This window comes from Caretta caretta, chromosome 17 (assembly GCF_965140235.1).
Source record: "Caretta caretta isolate rCarCar2 chromosome 17, rCarCar1.hap1, whole genome shotgun sequence".
In the NCBI taxonomy this organism is placed as follows: Eukaryota; Metazoa; Chordata; order Testudines; family Cheloniidae; genus Caretta; species Caretta caretta.
Genome location: NC_134222.1, coordinates 7,498,907 through 7,525,643, shown reverse-complemented (window position 1 = coordinate 7,525,643; position 26,737 = coordinate 7,498,907). Strand labels below are relative to the sequence as shown.

At 42.1% G+C, this 26,737-nt stretch overlaps 1 long non-coding RNA gene across 1 annotated transcript in view; it reads right to left on the bottom strand.

The window, feature by feature from the left end:
• Positions 1-6,697: 6,697 nt before the first annotated feature.
• LOC125623947 (uncharacterized) overlaps positions 6,698-26,737 on the bottom strand; it is a 78,790-nt gene continuing 58,750 nt past the window's right edge. The window contains exons 5-6 of the long non-coding RNA XR_007353163.2: positions 10,511-10,578; positions 6,698-6,740 (exon numbers count right to left, since the gene is read on the bottom strand). This is a non-coding gene — a long non-coding RNA (uncharacterized LOC125623947). The remainder of the gene's footprint in view (positions 6,741-10,510; positions 10,579-26,737) is intronic.

The window sequence follows — 26,737 nt, the reverse complement described above, 5'->3', positions numbered from 1 at the left end:
AAGCAATCACAGTTATTGTGTCTATAAATTAGGCTAACACTTGATCATATTCTCTATCTAGAGTTGTTGTTTCTTGGCTTGGATTTTTTTTAATATGATGCCTTCTTTGCACTAATCCAGCCTTTGTTTATACGCTGATGATGTGACTTGCCAATGTTTCCAAATGGCAAATTCATCATAAAAAAGGAACCACACAATCAAAGAATTCTGCAGGTTCAAGGAGCAAGTGGGGGACTATTAACCTATGTAAGCTTGACAGGAATGTCACAGTGCTTTCCAATTATGCTTGCAATTGCCTATGCATTTCTGCATGTGCAGTTTAATGCCCACCTTTATCAAAATCAGCCCCTTGTTGTAAATCTCAACAAAAAAAACCCTTTTTTATTCAATTGCCCCTTTCCACCAACAAAAAGTATTAACATGCAATAAAAGAACACACTCTTTAAAGAAGACATTACCTACCCAAGCCATGCAAACAAACACTTCACCACTTTATAATCTCACACATGGAATGAACATCATCGTTCCCTTTGGTGCTTTAAAACAGTAGCTACATAAAAGTACTAAAACACGTAACAGCAAACCATCCTGTTCCAAAATCCCTGAAATAAAACAGAAAGCTCTCAGTGCCTCCTGTCTCTGGGTGCCTTCTTCCTCTCCTGTACACAGACTGGGGCTCTAAATCGTCTCCCCCAATCCTTACATGAGAACCAGAAGTTTGATGGGTCACATTTGCTTTGCCAACTCCTTTTTTCAAGTAAGTCAAATGGTGTCATTATTATTAAATGTCAAGGTAACTAGGCCAGATCCTCGGCTGATGAAAATGGACTCCGTTCCACTGAGGATCTGGCCCATTTATTTCAATGCTGTTATTCTAATTTACAGAGCCACATCTAGCCCTGAAGGTTTAGCACGTCAGTGCAATATGTTCCCAATTGTCATTTTGATCTTGCAACCCTTATTTATATCACCGACAAAAGACAGCTATTGGGTTCACATTGGAAAGATTTGACAATGGAGCCAGGCCTTGGTGGGTTTCACTTTGCAGTGGTTTGTGTGAATGAGTCTTAGGATTTCAAACACACCCCAAGTTCCAAAATGTACTGACCCTGGGTTCATTTTCAGGCCCAAAGCTGGTTGTAACCCTTTCACTGCTGATCCAGCCCATGCAGTCTTGCTGTCATGCCCTAAAAATCCCCACTGAAATTAGTGCAATGCTAGGAAGTACTTGATACATTGAGCAATACAGCAGGTTTGTTCTACTTGGATGTATCAGTGACATGCAAGAGCAATCAAACGGGTAACAGATATGGATAATAAATCACAGGGCTAATAATGAAAATTCAGAAGATGATACATTGCCCAGCCAAAGTGCTCTTAGCATATACAACCACTGGGTGCTATCTTGTAAGCTATGGAGAGACGCTCACTTGCAACATTTCACATGGGAGCTTCACAGCAACCTTCTGTATTTTTGTACCCAATCCCAAAATGTTCCCTGGTGCTCCATGGGAAGGTATCTTTCTGACATCCTTCTAAGAGGAAGTTTGATCTTTTGTGTAAAAAGTCTCAGAAACTCAGGACAACTGGGGATTTATTTTTTTTACTGGCTGTGCCACTCACTTGCTGGATGACTTTGGGCAAACCACTTCACATATCTGTGACTCAGCTTCCCCCTCCATCTACTCCTAATGGGCACTGTAATACTCATCTCGGAGGAGCAATGTGAGCCTTAATTCATTCATGTGTGTGAAGCCCTTTCAGAGCCTCAGATGGAAAGAACGTAAGCACTAATGTTAATACCCACAATAACAATGTCATCTTGACATTTGGCATCAGGGCATCCACAGCAGAAAAGTCCAGAAATGACTAAAGCATTAGAGGTTTGGATGGGAGTCTAGGGAACTAACCCACAAAATGGGGGTTCCTTCAAAGAGAGGAAGGGTGCTCTAGTGATTGAGGCACTAGCCTAGGATTCATGAGACCTGAGTTCATTTACCTGGCTTGCCACAGAATCCCTGTGCGACCTTGGGCAAGGGGAGGTTGTGGAATCTCAATCACTGGCGATTTTTAAGAGCAGGTTAGACAAACACCTGTCAGGGATGGTCTAGATAATACTTAGTCTTGCCATGAGCGCAGGGGACTGGACTAGATGACCTCTCGAGGTCCCTTCCAGGCCTACAATTCTATGATTCTAGTTAGTCTCTCTCTACATCTTAGTTCCCCACCTGTAAAATGGGGATGCTATCATTCCCTGCCCCACAGGGGTATTGTGAGGATACATACAGTGTGAGGTATTCCAGTAACGGGGGGGAGGGGGCAGATAAGCATATTTTTAAAAGAGGCACACACCTTGTAACAGATGGCGACCTACATTTGGGGGGAAACAGGGCTGTCCAGCTTTATCTCTTAAGAGCAGAAACAAAAAGAACTGGACCAGCCTGGATGATGAAAAATGTAAAGTGAAAGTGGAAGCACAACAGCTATGGGCCCTTTTTTGTTAGAAATGCTTGATTTACAGCAAGGCTGTAATTTTGCAGGATAATAAGATCAAGTTAGTGGCAAAGGGGGAAAATAATATCTGAGCTTTGGGGAGAGGGGGAAGGAGGTTGGTGAAAATGCTGATATTTACTTACTGTAAATGTTGAGCCTATAAAATATTCCCTCACACAGCAGCCTAAAGTGCCAGGCAGACAACAACAGTGTCTGCATGCTTGAATGAAGTTGTATATTGTTTTGTGAAAGCAGCAGCTCACAGCAGAACTGAGATTAGCAACAACGTGGGTCTTCTCGGTGTAATTTACAAAAACATACCAACACTTTCGGATCGCGTCTGAACCTGGCAAAACTGCTAGATTCGGCACTAATGCAGCCGCTGACATGAATGTATCTTTTCACCAAAGGAGAGAGGGAATCAATTTCCGGGGTGCTGTCTGAACAGCCACAAATGCTATAGCAATACTAAGACAAAGGAATTTAGGCCTGCTCATAAAACATGCCTCTCTTACTAAGAGATGTTTGCAAGGAAGCATTGCCTAGTGGAAGGAGATGCAGACACTCTTTAAAATAGCACTGCAAGCTCCACCTCACGCAGGCTGTTCCTGAAGCCCGGCTAACAGACAATGCTTGCTGGGGATGCTGGAGGTGACCTAGGTTCTAGCTCTACCTCTGGCATCTTTTTATAAAATGCATTTTTTAAGGGGCATTAATTCTTTGGGGCTTAATGAGGTGTGCGCACCTTCTGGTGCGCTTGAAAATACAGGGCCACATTGTGCTCTGAGTTCTGACGGCATAAACATGGAGAAGCTCTGCCAAAGTCAATTCCGGGCTGGGGAAATAGAGAATAAAATTTGCCTGCTTGCCCCCGCCCACCCCCCAGTGCCTCGCTTGTGACGTTTGCTCCCAACATGGCCTCTCGTTTCCCATCCACCGATGACAGCTCAAGAATGAGCTCTTTGGCTGCAGAGGAAGATTTAGAGTAATATGCCTGTTCTATTTACACAACAGAAATATTTGCATAGGTCTGCTCTGGACCTAGGTTCTAGTCTCACCACTAACTGCACCCAGTGCCTGTCTTTTTCTTAATTGTCATGTTTGTCTATTTAATGAGGTGTGTAGCAGCCTCTAGTGGTGGACAGTAGAAAGCCACACAGTTAAACTGCTAGAACTACTGTGAATTAGGGTGAGATTTCTTTTTTCTTCTACGCAATAGACGGGTTAGCCATTTCTAAAGTCTGCTGGAGACCATTTACTTGCACAAGGAGGTGACTCCAGCCCTTCAGAGCACAAATTTATCTATGGCAGGAGGGGAATCCACGGTTGGTTTTTAACCCCACTGTAACACTCTCCACTCTCACACATGGCATTCAAACAGCATTTTCAGCTGTCATTTATTAGACTTCAGCAACAAATACTAGCCTCCTCTACCACTAGAGTCCAAATTCCAGCCAGAATCATCCCTGTCTTCCCTACTTCCACAAATCTGAGCGCCAAGGCAGGTTTGGGTCCTCAGTCCACTTCCACCACTTCTCCCAGTGCAGTGAGTTCCATTGTAGCTGAGGCCCTCTGCAGCCACACAGGAGGGGCCAAGATGTGTGGCCCTCTGCAGCGAATGGGTTCACTGACCCTGTCACCTTAGGTGAGACATTTAACATTCTACATCTCAGTTTACCCATTTCTTAAGATGGGGATGGGGAGAATTCTGTGGTGCCTACTCTGGTTTTAATCAATTCTCATGCAGGCAATGCTCTCAGTGGTATTGTCTGGGGTTTTGCCTCATGAAGGTGTGAGTAAAAGCTGAGTAGAGACCACTAAATTTTTTCCTATAACAACATTTACTGTACCTTCTGCACAGGGGTGGCTGAGAATTTCCTTTCAGAGTTGCAAAAGCAATCTGAGATTGGTGAAGTATGTAGTGATGCAACTGTTATGCCTTGTTTTCACTCTGCTACACCCTTAGGGTGGCCGGCCAGTAAAGGCAGTGGCTATTTTGTGAAGCAGAGTTGATGCATCATGCAGCAGAGAACACACTCTGTGCTCTCTCACCAGGATTTTATTCCTCCTTGTTTAGCCATCGCCCTTCATCGAAGGAGCAGGTCAATCACACTGGAAAGTTCTATATATTGTAGAAGAAACTATAAATGTGCTGAAGGCAAGAGGCTCTGTAAGTGCAAAGTAGGACTCTCTCAGACAAACTGCATGATATCCAGGCTCCATTAAAGTCAATGAGACAGTATTTATTCACTTTTTCGGATCGCAGACTACTCATCTCCTTTCTTAAGGCCTGAGCTGGAGCCTTCTGAAATCCACAGACAGTCAAGCCCTTATTCTCTCTGACACTGAAAGAGGGGTGAGGTGGGGGAGAAAAATTGGTATTAAACTAGATTCCTCCCACCACGCCTCTCCCTCTGATTTTCAAGCTCACATCTAAATACAAACAAATCCCAGAAGGCAGTTACAATCTCACCCAGAAAGGTGTGTCATTCTGTCAGTGCTCCCCTCAGATCCCCCCATGCCTGGAGCAGCTGGATCTTCCCACTGGCTCAGCCATGTAATTTTCTGCCACTTCTTAATGAGACAGTGCAATTTTTAAGTGGATTCTTCCACAAAAGGTTAATGAGAACTGGCTTGGGCTTGCAAGATACAGCTAAGAAGAGCCAGATATGGGTTCTGATGAAAACCTTCATTGTCGCTTTGTAGGGATAGATAATGTATTGTGACACAATGTGCTAGCTGATATTGGTTTGCAAAGGCCTCTCTCATGTAGCCTGGATCTAGGCTCCTATTTAATCTTCTTTATAATAAAGGGTTCTTTTCCTAAAACAGAGACAGAAGTTTCAGTGTACAGAATTCTCAGGTTCTTCTTCTCCTTTCAGTTATCTGTTGGTACCCAGACAATATGAGTGCTTTGGAAACAGATTAGATTCCATAATAATGAATATGGATGGATCACCGCAATATTTTTTTCTCCAAATACTTATCCAACTGTTTGAAAAATCGTTTCCAAGTATTTTTCTTCTGGTTACCATTGGAAGTGTGCTAGCCAGACAGGCCTGATTTACCACTCAGGACTCCAGAATGCACTAGTAGTGAAGACTGCTGGCTTCTACTCCCAGCTCTGGGTGTCACATCAGTGCCACCTATATATATTTGCCATTTCCCTCTGTTGATTTATCTCATTTCAGTCACTTCCAGCACTTCACCTGCTTTTCCCAAATGCTAAAATTCAACATCTCCTGCCTCTTTTTTTGGTTTATTGTTTATGACAAACTTGAGCAGACGGTGGCCACTCCTGTACTTAGATGCACAGTATCGCTAATCAACATGAAATGTCAACCAGTAGGAGGCCCCAAACCATTTCTTTTAGTTTACATCACATATAAGCAGCTCTATATCAAGTCTACTAACTCAGGCTCTGATCCAGCAGTCCTTTTGCAGACAAAGCTCCCATTGCTTTTAGTGGAGTTACACCAGGAAGGGTTTTGGCTCAGTGAGTTTGCAACAGTGTATCTAAGGGTTTGTCCATACAGGGACATCCATGAAAGTTAATCTGAATTAAGTGAAGGTGTGAATTTGAAGTGGATTAGTGGACACTGTTAATCAGAATTGAAGTGGCCTTAATTCAGTTTAGTTTAATTCACTTTGGAAGTTAGTTAATTCTGATTAATTTTACTGGATGTCACTAGACAAGCACTAGAAGAATAATTTGGTCCATTGACCGGAACAGTAGGGGCAGAATTTTGCCCTGACATATATAAATTCAGTTCCCCAGGACTCCTACTCAGTGGTAAATTGACCTCTACATCTAGCTGAAATATCCAATGGCTTGTTCTTTGTTAAACCCCTTTAGATTTCTAGCTCTTCGTCTTGTTGGTCCTTCTCACTCAGTGGCTCTCCTACCATATTTACCCCATTTGTAAACTGCAATTTTGAACCCTAACAAATCCCTCACCTGTGGTTCCTCCAAGGTCATCTCTCTGTTACTAAAAAGGCGTCGCCTACCGTACTCACACAGGCGTAAATTTTGAAGAACTTAGCCTCTTAGGGGCAAAGTGGAAAATATGGACATGGAAAGAGAATCCATTCAATTGTCATGTGCTTCTTCCACATTTGTGTGTCACTGTTATTAACAGATGTGGCTGGTTTCCTTCCTCTCCTCCCCCGGACAATCCCCCCCCCCCCCCAATAGATAGTCTTACCTTTTGTGGAGTAGCAGCAGCAGCTTGGACACTTGATGGAATCTGGGAACCAATAAAAAAACATTCATGAAAATGACCATTTCAAGAGAGATAAAATATCATTATGTGAAATGGATTTGCTGGCACTGCTCACCAAATTTAGCACCTATTAAATTATAGACACCATTATTCCTCTTATACAGAAAATTCTGAAACTTTCCCTCAAAGATATATTTTATTGTTTTAAGTGGGGTTTAAAGCCATTTTGTTCCTTGTGATAAATCTCTGCATATGAATTTTCTTAGCGATACAATGCATTCTTATTCTGCTAAAAGCCTTACTGATAGGACAATACGCCCCTCTACCACGTGACAAAAAAATTAAGGGGTTATTTTGCAGCAGAGAGATTTTCCCTAGGGCGGGTATTTGTGGTGGTGGGTGTTGAACTTTTGATTTTCTCCTGATACTTAGGTTGCTGGTTAGTAAGTTGAATTTCCCCATCAGGAGTGTTTAACCAGCAAATATTGGTCAATATTTACAATGTACTTAGGAAACCAGTCTTAGTAAGTGATATAACTTTATTGCACTAACCTTACTAAAGAGAGTATCAACTTACATCATACCAAGTCTCCCTATATAAGGAATCCCGGGAAGTCCTCAACCCATGGGTTTTTTTGGATTATTAAATTCGCTCATGCTTTCCTTCTGGATTCTTCATTTTTCTAAACTTTGTCTCCCCATCAGCTAAACTGCTGGTCTGTTTGATTAATAAAATTAATGTCTGAACACATACACCAATCAAATTGTGTTCTTTAGGAAGTGTTCTTTGGTCATTAAAGCGCAAAGGCAGTTAAATCATAGAAAAAAGTCAAATGGGGAGAATGTGGTAGGATGGAGAAGATGCCCTGGGAAGCGAGAATGACTTTCCAATATTGTGCTGTAGAAAAGCACGGCTAGGAATCCTTTCTAAGGGTGCCTGAAGGAAACCACAAGTCATAACTGCTTCCTACTGGATGTTATTGTAGACACTTGTGCAGGAGAACTAAAAGCATGGAGGGGAAATGAGAGGAAGACCTGTCCCATTTGATCACTTGAGCATAGGAGAAACAAAAGGATGTGGCCGCACCTTCACCACCAATTTTTTTGCTTTTTAACATTAAGAAACTTTGAAACACCTGCAGTGGGAAACAAAAGGTTAATTAAAAAGAACCCCAGTCTTTGCACTAAGCGGATTGCTGGGACTCCTGCCAGCCTGGGAAGGTTAAAAAGCTCAAGCATGCGTGGGCTGCGGGGGGAATGGCTAAAATTTACAGCCAGCTCCCTGGAAAGTCACAGTTCAGCTGTTCTCCCAGAGCAGGTGCTCATGGGAGCGGGCCTGTCCCTTTCAAAGCGTGAAGATTGATGAAGCCTTCGGTCTCACCAACTGTAAATATACAACCAGCCTTGTCAGAGCAGGTTTGTAACATCACTCGCTGACAGCAAGAAATTTTTTTAACCTCCTAAACACACACACACATGCACACACACGCATACCAAACAAGGTTTTCTCAGCAAATAGAAAAAGTTAGTAAATAACACTGTGGGAAATACAGTCATGTTGTGGACGCCTGGGGCGATAATGTGCAGAGGGCCCAGGTGAGGCTCGCTTTAATTCTGTCCTTTAGAAAACAAACAAACAAATGAATGAAATAATCTTCCTTTGAAATCACAATTCGTGGCTGAGTCCTGCAAGGTGAGCTGAGCTACTGCGGTGATTGGGTGCCAATATAGGACCCTGGATAAATTAGATAGGTTAGATAAATGGCTGCTGAGCATCCCCAAGTGGAGTTGAGGGCACTCTGGAGTTTACAGGAGTGGCCCCACGAAGAACAAAAATAACATTCAAATGACACTTTGCCCTTTGTCTGCCATCTGGGGATCCAAAGCACCTTGCAAACATTAATGAATTAACTCTCACAACTGCTCCCTGTGTGGAGGGGACATATTATCCTCATTAGAAAGGAGAGAAAACAGACAAAGAAGCTGAAGCTAAGATTTTCAAAGAGGCCCATCGGAGTTCAGTGCCCAACTCCCATTCCTGCCTAAATGACTCGTCCGTGGCCACGCAGTAAGCTCTGCGGAGAGCCAAGTCTCCTGACTCCCAGTTTAACTTACAAGACAAGAAACAAAGAATGGGAGGAGCTGGAAGCAATATCAAAGGAGGCTGCTCAGGGTGATGACTGGTGCATGGGTGATTACCCTCTTGGTCTCTGTTTCTTTGCTTTTGCGTTGTGTGTGTAATACACATCCAACCAGTCCTCTCCTGAGCCATAATTAATGGGCAAATTTCATGCAAGCACTATGGCAGAAGTGTGTCCTCAGGAGGTGTCTGAGTGAGGAGAAGGCGGTGCCCTTCAGGAGTAGCTTAGGGTGGGTGTCTCAGCATCTGGTTAATCAAGCAAATGGCTCAATAGCAGAGGTCAGGTCAGATGTTCCCCAAACCCACAGTTATTGATGCTTCTGATGATTAAAGAAGAATGATGCAAGAGTAAGACATAATGTGTCATGGAGCACTCCAGCACCTGGGACGAGGAGGCATGGGGGAGAGAGGACAGGATTAACCCAGAGGGAAGGCCCAATTTTATCTCCCTTCACCCCTTCTTTCAGATCTAACATAGAGACCTGAGAGAGAGACAGACGAGGAGAGTCCTGAATGGCAGACCCACCCTCCCCCCACCAACCTTGGTCTGAGCCTACACTAGAAGAGTAAAAGCATGGGCACTCTTACTTTCCCTCCACCAATGGACATCCAAGGGGCATAGGGACATCCAGAAGAAAAGCAGAGCACAGATGGGGCCTGATCCAAATCCTACTAAAATCAACCAGCGTCGTTCCATTGACATCAGTGGGCACTGAATTAGGTCCTTGATGACCAAACTACTTTAGACTGTAGGAAGCAACACTGTTATTCCCATATATGAGTGTTTCTTGATAATCTAGTACTTGAATTCACTTCTATCATTACAGTACCTATGACTGGTTAAACCAAAATCATTCTCCAGTATTCTTTGCCCTTTTCATCCCCCAGGAAATATTTCTCGGTTGTCCTTTCTCCAAGGCAAAATTTCTGGGTAATAGGAACTTGTTACCTGATATCCTAAGAAAAATTTCACGTTTGATTTTATGCATGGGAAGAGGGGCGGGGAGGGAGAGAGAGATTAAATTGGCTATTTTAGGAAATGCATAAAAAAATTCTGATTACCCCAAAATTTTGCCTTAAAAGAAAGTCAGCATTTCTTTTCTGGTCCGCTGCATCTGTTTTATAACTTGTTTCTGCTTATTTTTAATAGATCAGCCAGAGACAACGCTTCTTCCTCTTCACCAGGGCCTGCTGAAGCATTTCTTGTGCATCCAAAACTCCCATGCAAGTCAGGCCCCAGATCGTTGTTTTCAGTTTTTTAAACCCCTCTGTTTATCACTTTCTATCTCCCTAACGAAAACACCTTGGCCTTTGCAGGCCTTGCTTGCATTTAGAGTGATATGGGATGAATTTCAATTGCACCCACTTCAAAATATTAAAAAAAGAAAAGAAAAGAACAATAATCATGGAACTAACAGGACATTTGCAAACCATCATATTGTTCATTCTGTTTGTATGTTATATTCCTTATCCCCAATTCTTTGACTGTCTTGTCTATTTAGATTGTAAGCTCTTTGGGAGGTACTGATTGTCATTGTCTCTTAACATATGTCACCTAACACAAAGGGGTCCGAATCTTGGTTGTGGGTCTGTGGCTTTACAAAGAATAACAAATAAATATTAAATACAATAAACAATAAATAATAAATACTACCTTTTTGGCTGCAGCAGAAATCTAAAGATTCCAACGAAAATTCCTGGGGATGGAAGTGTTTCTACAAACTGTAAAAAAGAAAATAAAAAAGTGATGTACCACAAGTGGTGAAAAATAATCACACAACTCTGGGTGCAAGTGCTCATAAAAATGGTACACCCCTGGCTCAGACAAATGATACAGTCCTCCAGAAAACTTCAAGGACTTGTTTCCATTTCAGTGAATGGCAAAACTCAAATAGAGTTCAGTGGGAGGTTGCAATCCACACCATGCATTATGCACAGAAGCCAAGTGCAAAGAACACTCACCCTGCCTCACAATTAATATTTTCCACATAAAACACCACTGATGTCTCTCAGGTGAGCCAAAATGGTTAGACCAATTTTTCCATCAGACTTAATAATAACTTTCAACAAATAGCATTGCCGTTCTCCTGTTTTATTTTGCTTATCCCTTCAGTAAACTCTGCCTGCTGATGTTTAAAATCCCCAGTTATTTGCCTGGTTCAGCCATACCTCTGTTATTCCAGTGATATCATACCCCCCATTGCAAACATGCAAATCCAGAGCAGCCATTCGAGGCCCAAATGTCCCCTCTACCTCTGGGAGGATCTGTAGGTTTGGGGCTCTAAACCCCTTGTGTTTTCTTTCATGGGGAGGGGCATAAAATGCCATGCTCCCTAAGGATGATCCAGAGGGAACTCCATGGGGGGAAACAGTCGCCTGTACCCTCCAGGAGGTTTTCCCACATGGGGGATAATCTGCATTGTTGTTACTATGCACTATGGGCCTGATCCAAAGTCCACTGATGTCAAGATTCCCATTGACTTCAAAGGGATTTGGATCAGTCCCCATGCTACCAGGGTTGCTAATGGCTAGATCCTCAGCTGATGCAAATTGACGCAGCTCATTTGAAGTCAATGGAACGGCTCTGATTTACACCAACTGAGGTGTAAAGCAGCCGAGAATCAGGCCCTCCATTCTGAGCTTGTTAGTTTTGCTGTTCCAGTTTTAGCTATCCAGTTAGCTGCATTTCACTGTCTTCTTATCCTTCCTCTTTGCTTTCTATATTGTCTTTTCTTCAGCTCTTTTCTCTCTTCATTTCATTCTCCTTTTAAATCTGAAACTACTTTTCTCCTATTTTTATGCTTTTTCTACTGTATATACATAGCTCCATTACTCTGCCTTCATTTATCCACCTGTCTCACTTAGATGGCTCTATAGCAGTGAATCTCAAACTTTTCCATGCTAGGAAACACAACCCAGTGGGATTCATCTCCCACCCAGACAGGATTGCGCCATGATCGCTCTCTTCTTTAGTAATCTAAAAAGGACAAGTTCGTAACAACCCCCAAGCAGACACCCCTGCTCCATAGCACCCATCACAGTATTACTGAAACCAGAGCATTCACCCCTAAGTATCTGATCATGTTTTCCTTTCACCTTTATGCCCTTTCCTTCTTCTTTAGGGTCCTGATCCAGCACCCATGATTTCAGTGGAGGTCTGATTACATGGAGTAAAGTGCAAGATTGAAGGTTATGTGGGAGCAATGAGACCTGGTTGACCGCCTGAAGATCTGATGCCAGAGAGTCTCCTTTTTTTCTTTTTTGCAGTGCTCAATCTGATCCAGTTCAATGAAAATTTAACAACTACGTATTGGTCTGAAAACATCCCTCTGCTCTTTTGGCGACATGTTTATCCTGGAGAAAGTTGACTCGCTTTCCATTTAATTGTTTTAAAACCACAATTCCAATCATTGAAAACAGGGCTTAATTGAAGATTCAGCTCATAAAACGTAGTGCAGTGTTAAAGCTTCATTTTTACAAGCTATAACTTAGAGTACATTCTACATTGGCCAGGTTTAGGAGGACAAATGAGGCTTATCCTTGGTGCAATCTTTAATCCATCCAGCATTTCTCAGGTCTTTGCTCACATCCTACAGTCACTTTACCACGTTGTCTGTAAATGTAGTTGAATTAAGTATCATCATGTTAGTAGATGGCTTGAAGGATTTGTGATAGCATACAGAGCCTTTCGCCTGTAGATTGCCCTTTCAAATCCCACCCACGATAGTAGGGACCAAGAGTTATTAATGTTTCATCACCTGTACATAGTAGGTTGAGAGGTCTTGAATCATTTCTCAATTGGCAGGTATCCATAACACAATGTGCACCCCCGATGGTGTCACATGGTGGTAGAGGCCTATCCTGGAGATCTAGGGTTCAGTGGCACAAGATGAGGGTTGGTACAATGGCCATCCCAGCAGACAGGACAAGGATGGAATGAACCATCCTGCTTTATCCCCCCTCTTTGTCTCTTTTCTGTGAAAGCTCTATGACTGAGGGGTGAGAAATACAATCCTTTTCTTCTCACTACAGAAGGACCCCCCGACTTTCCCTTTTTCTATGCCTGTCCCTTTGATCCCTCCTTTGTCTGGTAGTAGGTTCCAGCCAGTCCTGACATCATGCCATGTACTCCTGCAGAGAGTACCAAGATGAACTGTGTGTATCTTAGATACCATTTCATTTAGCAGATATTTAAGCAAATCTTCATCTGTCTGACACTATGCTGTACAATTCAACATGGACCCAATCCCAACAGATTCTGAGCCCCTTTGAAGGTGCTGAGTGCCCACAAGTCCCATTAACTTCAGGATGATGGAAATACAATCCTTTTGCCCTTTGACTTTTCACTTAATGTGTTAAGACTGCCCTTAGGGGATTGGGGATAACCTGGTATCAGGCTCACAAAGAGCAGCTTTTTCTGCATGGTATCCATAAACCGGTATTTAATTTAGGTTTAATAGAAAAGTTATTGTATGTTAAATAAATACTAATTGATTATTTCAAATATATGTGTTGAGGGTTAACAGCTATGTAATGAGCTCCTCTCCATTAGCACAGCTGTTAAACATCAATTAATATGGGTTTTATAATCAATTGATATTTAACATGACTAAAGTTTCCTAGTGAGATTTAATGGGTCAGCATTTGTATAGTAGCCAATACCATTTTTATTTTAAAGGAAAAAATATTTGTTGAAGGATTTACAAGTAGGTGAAAAGTTATGAATCTGTTAAACCTCAGCAAATCGGCTTCACATAATTAGCTGGTATTTAACAGACATAGAGGGGCTATCTTCTCAGATATGAAGAGTGGCATTCTGTCTGATGGTCACACTCATATGCATGCCAGGAAGCCACCAGACTGAAAAGGGGATGTAGTTCAGATTCCCTGCTAAACCCATGGAGGAACCATACACAGACGCCCATGTAAACAGAGTCCTAGGGAAGGACGCAGCAGACAGATAGTATCGTCCATTGTTTCAGTGAATGCTCTCAAACAGCAATGGGTCCCTAATCCTTCCACACTCTGCAGATTGCCTCTATTTTGGGAATGGTTTTGCACTGTGGCAGAATTTGGCCTTTCAATTAGGCCTTGATCCAGCTCCTACTGATCTGAATTCTTCCCACTGAGTCCAATGGAAACCAGGCCCCTTAAAGCACGATTCTGCTCTCCCTTACACTGGTGTGAATCAGGAATAACTTCATTAAAGTCAATGGGGCCTGGTTCCTCACTGTCCTGTACCTTGTGTAGGCATTTACACCTGTGCAAAGAGAGCACAAGGTATGTGTAACAAGTGGCTAAAGCAGAACACTAACATTTTGCATCCATTTTGCACAGGTGTGAATGATTATATATGGTAGAGAGCATGGAGAACTAGCCCCAGTGGAGGTCACCAGTGTAAAACTGTTGTGAGTAACATCAGAAACAGGCCCTAAACAAGAGAGAACTGCATTTCCACCAATCTTTCATAAATGCAAGACACAACTTTGAAATTCTGCACTGTCCTACAGATAGCACTTTACTGAAGGAGCTCCCCTTAGTCAGAACATTAAGCAATATACAGACTCGAGCCATTTCTGGATCGTCATGTGATCCTCTACTAACTGTGTTTATTATTCCAGCCGCACTCAGACCCTGTCTACACTGGTGTTGGTGTGTAGGCTACAGGTGGCTACACGCCACTGTGAAAGCCAGACTGCGTCCACACTGTGGTGTGTAGCTAGTGAAAGCCTTCAGCGGGGAGGGGGCCGTGGGGAAAGGTTCCAACAGTGAGGAGCTTCTGGAGCCTTCCCCCACTGCCTCTCCCGGCCCCCATCCCTGCCAGAGCCTTTCACTGAAGCAGGGAGACTCCAGCAACTGGACTCTACACTGCTTGGGTGTGTAGAGAGCCATGTAGGGCACATCAGAGCTGGCACTAGGCATAAGCAATTGACTAGGGCTTGGAGCAGCTCAAGGGAGTCCCCTTTTAATTATCAGCATGTGTTGTAAATATTCCTGCTTAGGGCAGCCAATGAGCTAGCACTGGTCTGGTACACATACCCACTGGGTTCAGACGTGTAGGGCGCTCTGCTCACTTAAACTGTGCTTCCACATGCCTGTGCTAGCTGGGTGGGCAGTGACTTGCTCTCTACGCACCAAAATAAGTGTCGACCTACCCTCAGATACATGCTGTGGTGCCCAGAGAGGAGATAAGCAACAAGGGAGCCACTTGTAAACGACGACAAGAGAAGTTCTAGAGTCAAGATTTTCAAAGCTGACCAGGGGCTTTAGGCACACAACTCTCATTAATTTTAATAGATATGGTGTGCCTAAATCCCCTCCTTGGCAATGAAATCACTAAGACTTTAATCCCTCTGACAATCTCCCCCACCACTATACGCACACACAAATGAATCATGTGCAATCCGTTTAGTGTACACAGGGAGAGCACAAGGAATTTTTTAATGAAAGGAACACAAATCATAACTCATTTACCACCATTCTCTAGCAGCATTTCTTCTATAATTCCTTATTGGCAACTTTCAGACAGTTTTCATGCTATGAGAGAGTTTTGTACAGTTTGCCATAAATTCATGCCAGGGGGCATGTAAATGAGCCTAAAAGTATCCTTTCCTCTTTGAGGATGTACTGTTCTATTCCTTCCGTACCCAGCTACAGTCTCTTTCTCATCCCCACAATCAGATAGGCCCCTCCAAGATTTAAACAATCGTACTAGTTATTAATATACCTCAAATTAAATTACAGCTCGCTGGATCAAGTGGGACAGGTTCTCATCTCAATGCTATCACTATGGCATGCAAACCTCTCCTCCACCCCCATTAATGCTTTAATTCAATCAGTTTAGCACTCGTTAAAGGCAGTATTAGATTTATCTGTGCTAGACTTTTAAACATGTTACTTAGTACACAGTAACTAACCTGAGTTAACATCACACCTTAACTCCTAGTCTAGGCAAGGTCTATTCTTCCATACTTGTTCAGTGTTGCACGGTTTGGTAATGACTACAGGCATTTATTTTTTAAGGAGTGCAGAACATTACGTAGGATAGATAGAAAAACAAAGAAGTAGTAGGCGTGTCTTACTCTGTGTTTGAACAATACCTAACACAATGGGAGCAATAGTGTGATACGGATAACAAATAAGTTAAGAGAGGGGAGAAAGATTTTAATGGAGTTTGCCAACAGATATAAGGTGCTAGATCTTCTGTTGAAGTCAATGTAGCTACACCAATCTACACCAGCTGAGAATTTTGGCCCAAGAAATACAGAGTTAGGCCTAACCTGATCCTGGCATCCTTGTCAATTTCTTTTTAATAGCAAACTGCCACTCTGGATCCTTTCCACCACCTCCTCTCCCCCCGCCCCATACATTGTCTCAATCACAATATTTTGGTTCTCAGATGGTAACTGGCAGCATCATCCAAGTATCACTTCTCCTTCAAGCCTGAATATTTTGTTCCTAATGATTTTCCTGTGGTGCACAATTTTTATGTCCATTAGTTCAACAGTGTATTTAATTTTCTTTTTTAAATATTCCTTTTTTTCAAGTCTGGAGAAAAAACAGTACTTAAACCAGAAAGGGCCACCGTATAATGAAAAATCTTAAGGTAGCAAAGGAGCTAATTACTGATGACATGTAGTTATGAACTGCAGTACCAGGTGTCTCTAGGGTATACAGCAAACAGACTAAAATTCTCCTTATAAGCATTTTATATAGATTATGATACTAATGAACTTAATAGCATCACTATCCAAGGACAGCATCAACTTATTGACACCTTATATTTTGCAGAAATAGCTTTTCTTTAAATAGTGCACCCCTGCTTTGAACTGTAATGGTTTTTAAAAGTGTCTTAGCACACAAAGGCAAAATCTTTTTTGAAACAGGGTAGAATTGGTTCGTGATTATCACTGAAAAGCTGGCAGCCACCAGCTAACCTTCTAACAATGAAATATGGGAATTTACCTTCATGCTTCAATGCTTGCTATTCAGCTGTCTACCAGGGTCTAAATCAATGGTTCTACACCCTCCACTCAAGGTTTCTCTTTCAAATGCTGCAGATATGACCTTAAGTTCATCATCTAAACAATGCAGTTCACGTTTAATTTCATTAATCTAAGATCTTCCATAAAATTGCAATATGGCACCATACCTTTCAAGTACCTTCATTAAAATCCATGCTATTTCTAAATCCTATGCATATCTATGAGGTCATACGGTGTTTTATTAAAATGGGTTTTTGAAAGGCTCAGCTCTTTTATCATCAATTGTCATAAGGTAGCTCACAATAAAAAAATAAATAAAACCTCCCCTTATCATTTAGACTCGGAGCAGCTGACCCATCTCGGTAAATTACCCCTTCCCAATTTTCACCCTTCTTCCAAGATTTTACATTTGGAGGGAAGAAACAAATCTTCCTAAAACCATCTCGTACATGAATCTTCTGTTATTTATTAGAGGTAATGTAGTTGCCCTTTTAGAAATTAACCATTCCATACAAATCTAGAGGAAAGAAAAGGTGAGATTATTTCCAGGATCTGCATCACATTCTCTGACTACAAGTCGCAGTTTCCTGATATTTTTGTAATAATGCATTGACACAAACTATCTACTTGTATGTTGCATGCCTTTCATCTGACCGTTTGTCTGTCTTCTTTATTTAGAATGTAAGCTCTTTAAGGGCATGGACTGTTTTTTATTATGTTTGTCCAATGGCTAGCAATGACCTCTTATCCTGACTGAGGCTATAGGCACTATCATAATACAAACAATAAAATAATAATAATAATAATAATAATAATAAATAAACTCTGCTCTCTAACTTCTTTAGAGTACACCCTCTACAGCCTGGTTCTGCAAAGACTTCTGTGCATGCTTAACTTTACGTACACGAGCAATCCAATTGATGTTAAGCACTTATGGAAGTCTTTGCACAATTGGAGTCTAAGCTCCAACAACTTGTTCCTGATACTCAAATTTTGAGGTTGTAGGGGAACAAACTGATGATGCTAGTTGACTTACCTGTAAGTACCTGTAACACTTTTAGGCCATCCACAGAATACACAGCCACTTTCACCAGATAAGCTACAGTTTGGTAGGGTTTTTTTTTTTTGTCAACTGCAGTTACAAGCACACATCTCCCAGCAACTTATGCAGGAGATGAACATACACACTCAAGGGCAGAATGCGGCTCATCTTTGCATCATCCTTAAGAACCTATGCAAAGAGGGGAAACAAAATTCCTTTTTTCATTTGCTACGTTCTAATAACGCATCAGCACAATAGGTTCACAATAATACCCCCAAAGCCTCCCATTAAAAAAAATTTCCGAGCAATAGCAAGGCTTCTTAAAATGAGAGAGACTCATACATCATGGGAATTCTAGGGAGAGAGAATGTCAGAACAGACTAAGGATAACATTTACAAAAGTGTGAACGTGATTTAGGAGCCTAAATCCCATTTTCAAAAGAGATTTAGGCACTCACGAGCCAGATTTTTAAAGATGTTTAAGTACCTAAAGATGCAGATAGGTGCCTAATGGGATTTTCAAAAACATCTGAGCATCTAGCTCCTAATGTTTTTGAATATCCCCCTAGGTGCCTATTTTTATCTTTGGGAGCTTAAATAGCTTTAAAACTCTGGTCCTTAGGCTAAGTCACTTAGAAGCTTTTGAAAATGTGAACCTTAGTATCAGTTTCAAACTGACATCTTCTATGTGACAGGCATCCCTACATCAAGCAGCTCCTCGGGATGACAGAGCAGCCTCCTCACAACAGCTATTGCCCCCTCCTCATGTCTGCAGTAGTGGGCAAGGATGAAAGAGGAGAGAGTGGAGACTTGGCTGCCTACTGACAGCACTGGCCAGTACAGCTGCACTAAGGAGCCTGCGGAGAGCAGTTCTACAATGCAAGACTTTGACTCAGCCTTCTCACTTTGCTGGTAGAGAAATCGGGGCCAAAGTGGTGAGATCAGAGAATGACTCTGACTATGATGACATAAACAGGAAGCAATCATTTTCAGTTGATCCTCATATGGCATTTTTAAAAAACTTCTATTATTTTCTGCTCTTTAAACAGACCTGATTCAAAAACACAGATAACTTTTTGAAAAAAAATCCCAAAACTGTTTTCGTTCCGAATGTTTCGAAAAGGGCTTATCAGTCTTTTTTTAAAAATTAATGAAAATTTTACAGTTCTTGTTTTGTTTTGCAGGTTTTCCTCCTTTTGCCATATTGCCCCTGAAAGGAGAAAGGGAGAAAGAAAAAAAGTAAAAAGGCAAAAGAGGAGATAAAACCAAAAAAACTGAAAAAGGAAAAATGTTCATTTAATTGAAAAACTTGAATATTTTTTGTAAAAGCTTTAAAACAAAGGCTTTTTATCAAAAAGTATTTCAACAGAAAATTTTTGACCAACTCTATTTTTAAAATAGCTATAAGGTGTTCAGAGTGTTCCTGTCCAAAATAGCTGTTACTAGGGTCTGGGAAACGACACTGCATCTTGGTCCCTGCCCTGCATTTGCTACTCAAGCAAAACTGACTTCAATAGTTTTGCCTGAGTAAAGACTGCATGACCAGACCGCACTGAAACTGCGAGCCTTGCCTGAGTAGGCACTATAGGTTCAGACCTGGCCTTTTAGTTAATTCTCAGAAATGCTTTCCCTAAAATATGGCACTTGCTGGGATGCCTCCAGCTAAACAACGTTGCTCAAAGCTTGTGGGGCAGTAATTCACCGGAACATACTGGTGAATCTGGCCCTTACCGAACACAATTTCAAAAGAACCAGCTTTTGAAAAAAGCTGAGCTCGCATTTAAGGTGCTTAAAACAGGGTCACATTTTCCAAAGCACCCAGCAGCTATCATCGCAAGACCAACGGCCACTTATTTTGGGGCCTATGTGAGAACTGAACTCTTCTGAAAATCTGACCCTATATGTTTTAATTATGAAAAAAATTAAACAAAACTTGTTTTATTAGAAAAAGGTTAAGTGGCATTTTTATGCCAAAAGAAAAAAATAATCAAAGGTATTCTCAATTTCTCAGCGGCCTGTAAAAAAAAAAACTCATGAATGCATTGACATGAGATCTAGAGGCACCATGGTCCTTGCTGCCTATGTCCATAATAGTCCATTGTACTATTTTGCTTCTGTAACTGTACAGCAAGAGACATTGAGACATTGCTATTGAGATGTCATTTGTGGCAAAGCTTCCACAGTTAATATTAGCTGATGACTTCAACCTTGCCTTCCCTCATTCTTCCATAAAAAAGTACTCAGTCTGCAGTACTGCAGCTACTGTGTAACATTACTCTGAAGAAGCAATTACAGCAAACAGAGTGAGGAACTAAAGACAGGTCACCTAAATGAACTGAGGGAAAAGTACACGAGAAAACAAGAAAATGTCTTCATCACTTTTCAGGCTTCAAATTGGAAAAACAGGGATCAATACAGCAGAACTTCATTGAATGGTGTGAAAAAAACAATCCAGCACAAGACAGGCAGGAATCACTTATTACAAAACAAACAAGGCAATTAGAGCCGAGCAAGAAATAGAGGTATGTGGAGTCAAATATTCATTCCTTTGGCCAAAGCTTTGAAGGGGGGGAGCCCTTAATGAGGATTCTCCACTGTTGTTTTTTTACATGTGAATCATGAAACAAAAAAAGGGTTTAATGGGCAGCAGTTTACTCCTTTGTTTTCTCTTTTTCTTCCATTAATTTTAACGTTCGTGAAAACGAGGGCGGGTAGCACTGGCTAACGCTAATGCTGAGCCAAGCACAGATAGGTGCTCGTCAGGGTTTCACTCTCCTTAAAGTTCCGCCAAAGGAATCTCAGGCCTGACCTGCAGAAGAACTGCTAGAAGGAAAATAATGTTATTGAGCCACAGGTTCAGATTCCTCATGGCCCTGCATTGGAGACACAACAGAACACCCCCTCGTCTGGGCTCAAAGACAGAGTGCCGAGAATTGTCCAAGCGCACTGTCTGAAGCAAGGACAAAAGACTAGAAGTGCCTGCTTCCAGGCGTTAGTCCTGTCATTTCAAATGGGCATCGCTAATCAATTTCAGATGCTTTTATGACTTTTAAAGCTGCTCCATAATCTTGTGCTGAGTGTAGCCCGGACTTCTCAGTGCATCACTCTGCATGGTCATTTTGAAGATTCTGTGCCAGATCCTCAGCTGGTGTAAACTGACATAACCTCACAGATTTCAATGGAACTACATGAGTTTAACCAGCTGAGGATGTGGCCCAGAGGCTGTTATGAGGCATTTGGCTCACTATTACCCCTTCGACCTGCTAAACACATAGAACAATACCAGGACTATTCTCTTTCAACCACACACAGTAGGGGTCAGATCACAGCTCCACATGCAGGGAGAAGGGGAAGCCCCTGGAACCATGACTCCACAAGTGAGCTAGGAAAGTGGGCAGCAGAGCAGAGGCAGAAGGAAACCATGCAGTAGCGATGAAAAGTGCCCAAGGACACCAAGATGGTCAGCAGTAGAACCAGGTTCGACCTGGCTCCCAGCCAAGAGCTCAATCCTGTAAGCCACATTAAACATCCTGTACATGAAAGGTACCAAAGTCAAAGCTGTGATTACCATTCTCTGTAATATCCCTGGCAATGGAAGGGGTTTTTATTATAGCACATCACCTGCATCGGAAGAAGTATCAGTGTAACCAAATACAACAATCAGCCAATGACCTCACTAGCAACGAAAGGCACAACAAAGCAAGATTGGGCAAATCCTTGTGGGTAGAACTAGCTCACTCGTTCCCCATTAAAACACTTATGGCCTGATTCGTGTTCCCCCAGGCCAGTTTAAATCAGGAGCAACTCCTCTGTGGGAGCAGAATACGTTGCTTTCATCATGACAACGCCAACAAATCAATCCATCTCAACAGGGCAAGGAGCAGTGGTCTCAAGTTGCAGTAGGGGAGGTCTAGGTTGGATATTAGGAAAAACTATTTCCCTAGGAGGGTGGTGAAGCACTGGAATGGGTTACCTAGGGAGGTGGTGGAATCTCCATCCTTAGAGGTTTTCAAGGCCCGCTTGACAAAGCCCTGGCTGGGATGATTTAGTTGGGGATTGGTCCTGCTTTGAGCAGGGGGTTGGACTAGATGACCTCCTGAGGTCTCTTCCAACCCTGATATTCTATGATGCTTCTATATAAGGCCTTCTCAGAATGCAGACCACATTCCATGTAAATTTTACCTGATCAGCATCTGAAAGAAAAGCCACTAAATCCAGTGTGAAGAAGTCTGCATTAAGGGAAAGAGCTAGTAGCAAGAAATCTAAACTGGAACAGGGGGAAAATAAGAAGCTACTGTACTCCAGAGTGAGCGCTGTCAGGGCTGTATACCTGAATACAAACAGCTCTGCCATGCTGGTATTTTATTACCTTTACTGCCAATTCCCACCACAGCATTCTGTAGCATATTAAATAGATTAATAGAAGTAACCTAGAGGGAGTATAAAAAGTGCCAATCTTCACTTATGGTCCAGTGCCACTGAAATGGAAAGAGAGAGAGAGAGAGTCTGGAGCTGACATTTGCAGAAGTAACGCCATATTATTAAAACAAATTTGGCATGAGGGAAAAATATGTTTGCTTTGCGATTAATAATGGCGACAGGAGCATATTCAAAATCAAATATTTGTAAGGCACCCCATTAGGATTCTCCCCTCCCCACAAATAAAAACACGATTTACATTATTTAAATCATGGGCCAGGTATTTAAAAGGTACATGAGGTGTTTGGAAGACATTAAGCCTAAATCTCAAATCTAACTTTGAATTTCTATTAGTCTTTAAAAAAAAAAAAAAAAAAAATCTTTAGCCACAATCTCTAGATGCATTTACAGAAAATTGCCAGGCATTGCAATTTTTCTGCTCTTTTTTTCCCCCCTCCTAAAACATTGGTTGTATTTTCTCCCTTTATTTATTGGACTGCTAAATGGATTACTTCAGTAATAAATCAGGCCCTTTCATTACATTTTTTAAGGTATTGTCACTGTTATGAAGTACAGTGTGCCATCAAAATTAAGCTCAGATTGCATTACCACCTATTTTATAGATACAGAATTACTTGATGGATTTTTTTCCAGCAGTCTAAGCACTTTGTGTCTTTCCTTCAAAGAACAACAGGCTCCCTTGCTTCACAGAATCCCTCCCCCCCAAAATTATGAACATTTCATACTGATTTTTTCATGAGTGTCTTCATAGTATGTTTGAAAAGTGAGGAAGGTTGGCGGTGGGGGGGGGGTAGTTGTTTTGTTTTGAGCCAGAGCTCACTACTAACTCAATTGAAAGAAGTTTTAAATATAAACAAGAAATGCTTCAGCAAAAATATCCAGTGGGTCTGATTATTTGGTGTCCCTAGCCTCTGTTTGCCAGGAGCTGGGATTGGGTGACAGGGCATGGATCACTTGAGGATAACCTGTTTGTTCATTCCCTCTGGGGCACCTACCATTGGCCACTGTCAGAGGACAGGATACTGGGCTTAACGGACCTTTGGTCTGAAGCAGTATGGCCATTCTTATGTTCTTATTTCTAATTTTTCAGGTGTAAAACTGGAGTAACTCCACTGAAGTTAATGTAGTTACCTCACAGTGTAAAACCAGCCTAAACGTGATCAGAATCAGTTTTACTCCTATAATATCAAAGGCTATTGACCCGATTCTGATCTCAGGTGTAATGCCAGAGTAACTCAGCTGAAGAGGATTTTAGTTGCCCATTGGAGTCCATAGAATTACCACAGAAATATTATGTTGACAATTTCACTGGAACAAGAGGCTTGCCGTAATACACTGTTGTTGGGCAGGATAAACAGAATGTGTTCAGACTCACCCAATTCTAGACAAATCTCTCCCTATGATAGCTCTGAATTTCATTTCTGAAAATTCTCTAATTTAGAGTAGAAATTTCCATTATTTTGTTTCTTTGGGTTTTTTTAAATGTTTAATTTAGTTCTCGTGAAAGCTGCCAGTTTCACAGATCTGGAGACTAACGTCCTTCTGGCACAAGATTGCTTTGTAGTTCAGGCACTGGAGTGGGACTCAGGAGAACCTGCTTTAGTTCCTGGGTTTACCACATTTGACCTTGGGTGAGTCACTTAATCTCGCTGCGTGTTCTGTCTGTAAAATGGGAACAATAATACTTCTCTCCCTCCCAGGGTTTTCTGGGAGTATATATATGTTAATGTCTGTGCAGGACCTCAGATACTACAATGATAAGGGCCATATATTGGGCATAAAAAGCATGGAACCCTTCCCCACTGCTCCTGCCAACGAGCCTCAGTCTTGAGCGATATAAGGATAACTCAGCCTCCGCACAATGCACAATCCTTTGGCTCCTTGCTAAGTCTCCCAACAAGAATATCCATTGATTCATGGACGTTAGATCACCTACTCCAACTTCAGATGGATGATATCTCAGATATTAAGGCCGCAGTTTAGGGAAGCATCCTTATTCAGGAAAGCACGCTAAGTATATGCTTCACTTTAAGTGTCTGGCTCCCTTAAAGACAATGGGACTTATGTGCATGCTTAAAGTTAAGCATGTGCCTAAGTGCTTTCCTGAACTGGTACCTAAACAGATATTATACTTATCCTGGCCACAAGGCCAAGAGGAAGTGATCATTACTGTCAAATATATTCATTGCGTTGTGATGTGGAAACATGTCTACTAGGAAATGAACTGAAAGCCCCAATTCATTTAATATAGGCCGGTGAATAGCTGTCAGGTGGATATGACTTTCAGTCACTACTAACCTGGGCCATGTGTTCAAACCACTGACCTAGATGTCAATGTCTCTTTGCCCTATCATCAGTCCCTTCACCTCTCCAGTCACCATTGTTACAGGAGTTCTTTGGTTTTTAAGCAAATAGCTAGCTTTAAGGGTATGTTTTTTCAATGTTTAAAAGTGGAGACTTTTTAAAAATGCAAATTCTGTGAAACTTCTTTTGCTTCTCGCCTACATTAACAATAAAGTGATTAAAAAAAAAAAGCGGAATGAAAAATGTGTCAGAAGCAACTTATATAGAACATATCACCCGCAAAGGTATTCTTTTTTCAAAACCTTTTTTTAACCACATATTGGGCCCAACCTTTCTTTCAACCACACTAATACAGATCAGGAGTAAATCCACAGAGCTAAGTGGAATCCCACCTGTGTAAAACTAGTGTGAGAGCTTAATCAAGCTCACTAGGAGCCAGATTTTCAAACAAGCAAACGTGTCTGGGGCCAGGTTTTTCAGTGCTCAGCACCCACAGCTGGAGGCAGATTTTTCCACAGAGCTCAGTTCCCATTTAAGCCATTGCCAGAACACATGTGCTTTTGTCCGGCTATGCTGGAAGAAGGACAGGAGACACTGGATGTGGTTTAATTAGGCCGCAACTTTATTGTTAACTGTCTGGGAGTGCCCAGCAGATAAAAGTGTTCGGTATAGGTAATTCCGCATATATCTGGGGGCTTTTGTCAGCCCTCCCTATGGTGACCAGACAGCAAATGTGAAAAATCGGAACAGGAGGAGGGGGCCTATATAAGAAAAAGACCCAAAAATCGGGACTGTCCCTATAAAATCGGGACATCTGGTCACCCTAGCCGTCACCTTTCCCATCCTGATCCCCAGCCCACCCACAGCTGAGACCTTACCATCTCCCGCCTCGAATGAGGGCTAAGGGGGGGCAATGAAAGAGTAGGGGTTGGCTCCCAGCCATGCTACTCGCGGGAGTCCCAACCCCTCCTCCCCCTTTTCCGCTCCTTTAACAAATACCTCCTTAAAATCCTTTACCAATCCACTTAGCTGATCACTATATCCTCTTCCAACGGAGCACACGCACTGGAAATCTGCCCCATGTTGACACAAGTTGCAAGATCATAGCCTAACTCCTGTTCCATGTTTGCTGCAACTAAGCCACCCCCTTTGCCTACACCAATCTGGGGGCAAGGGAAAAATTCCTTCCCAGCCACCCGAGAAAGGAGCAACTAGAGCAAAGCTACCATTGCACTACTTCCATGGATGGGAGCTGCTCCACTCTGTCATGGTAACAGAGGGCTTCTCCTGCCTGGCATGTACTTATATAACATCCCCTCTCTTCTGGTGGGAAGAGCACCATTCTGACTGCTCTGCAGCAGCTGCAAACTCACTCCATGCCTCTCTATCCTGTAAATAGGTACACGCCTTCCGCCAGCAAGCCGGACAACGCCCCCACCGCCAGGGCAGCTGACCCCTTTACCAAATCTCGTCCTGATTGCCAGTGTTAAGCCCTCTTCTGAAAATTCTGGCCTATAGCTACACTTTCCCCCAGGGTTGAAGTGGATATTTTAGAAGAGTAGCTGCTGTGCAATATGTACAGTACAGTGACACTGTATGGGTCTGTAATCCAGTTCTGGATCCTGTCACAGAATTGGAGCCTGTGCCATTCATCTATCTGTGCAGTCCCTGTAGCTGGTAAACTGAGAGTCTGGAAGCTGATGTTTAATTTAAGCCTTCTTTTTCCCCTCAGCATCTCCAATTATCTAAGACTTCAATTCTATTGTAAAGAGCACAGATGCTGAACTGAAAACCTAGATCCAAACACCCTCAAAATTAGACAACATTCAGATCTAGATCCAAATTATACAGCTTGCCCATGACTCTGTAACAGGCCTAACTCTAGGAAACTTGGAATCCTGACCCAAAGTTGGCAGTCTCTCAGCCATCCCTAGGGAAAAACCACAACTTACCTATAAAACTTTAGGTTGACCTTTTGCTAAGCACAAAGTGGATCAACTATAAACTCAGAGCCTTTTAGAGAAAGAAAAAAGATACCCTGGAGCATCCCATAAAGAAAACAACTATTTGTGTCTTGAAACTTTTATTGTTCATTAAAGACATATCACAG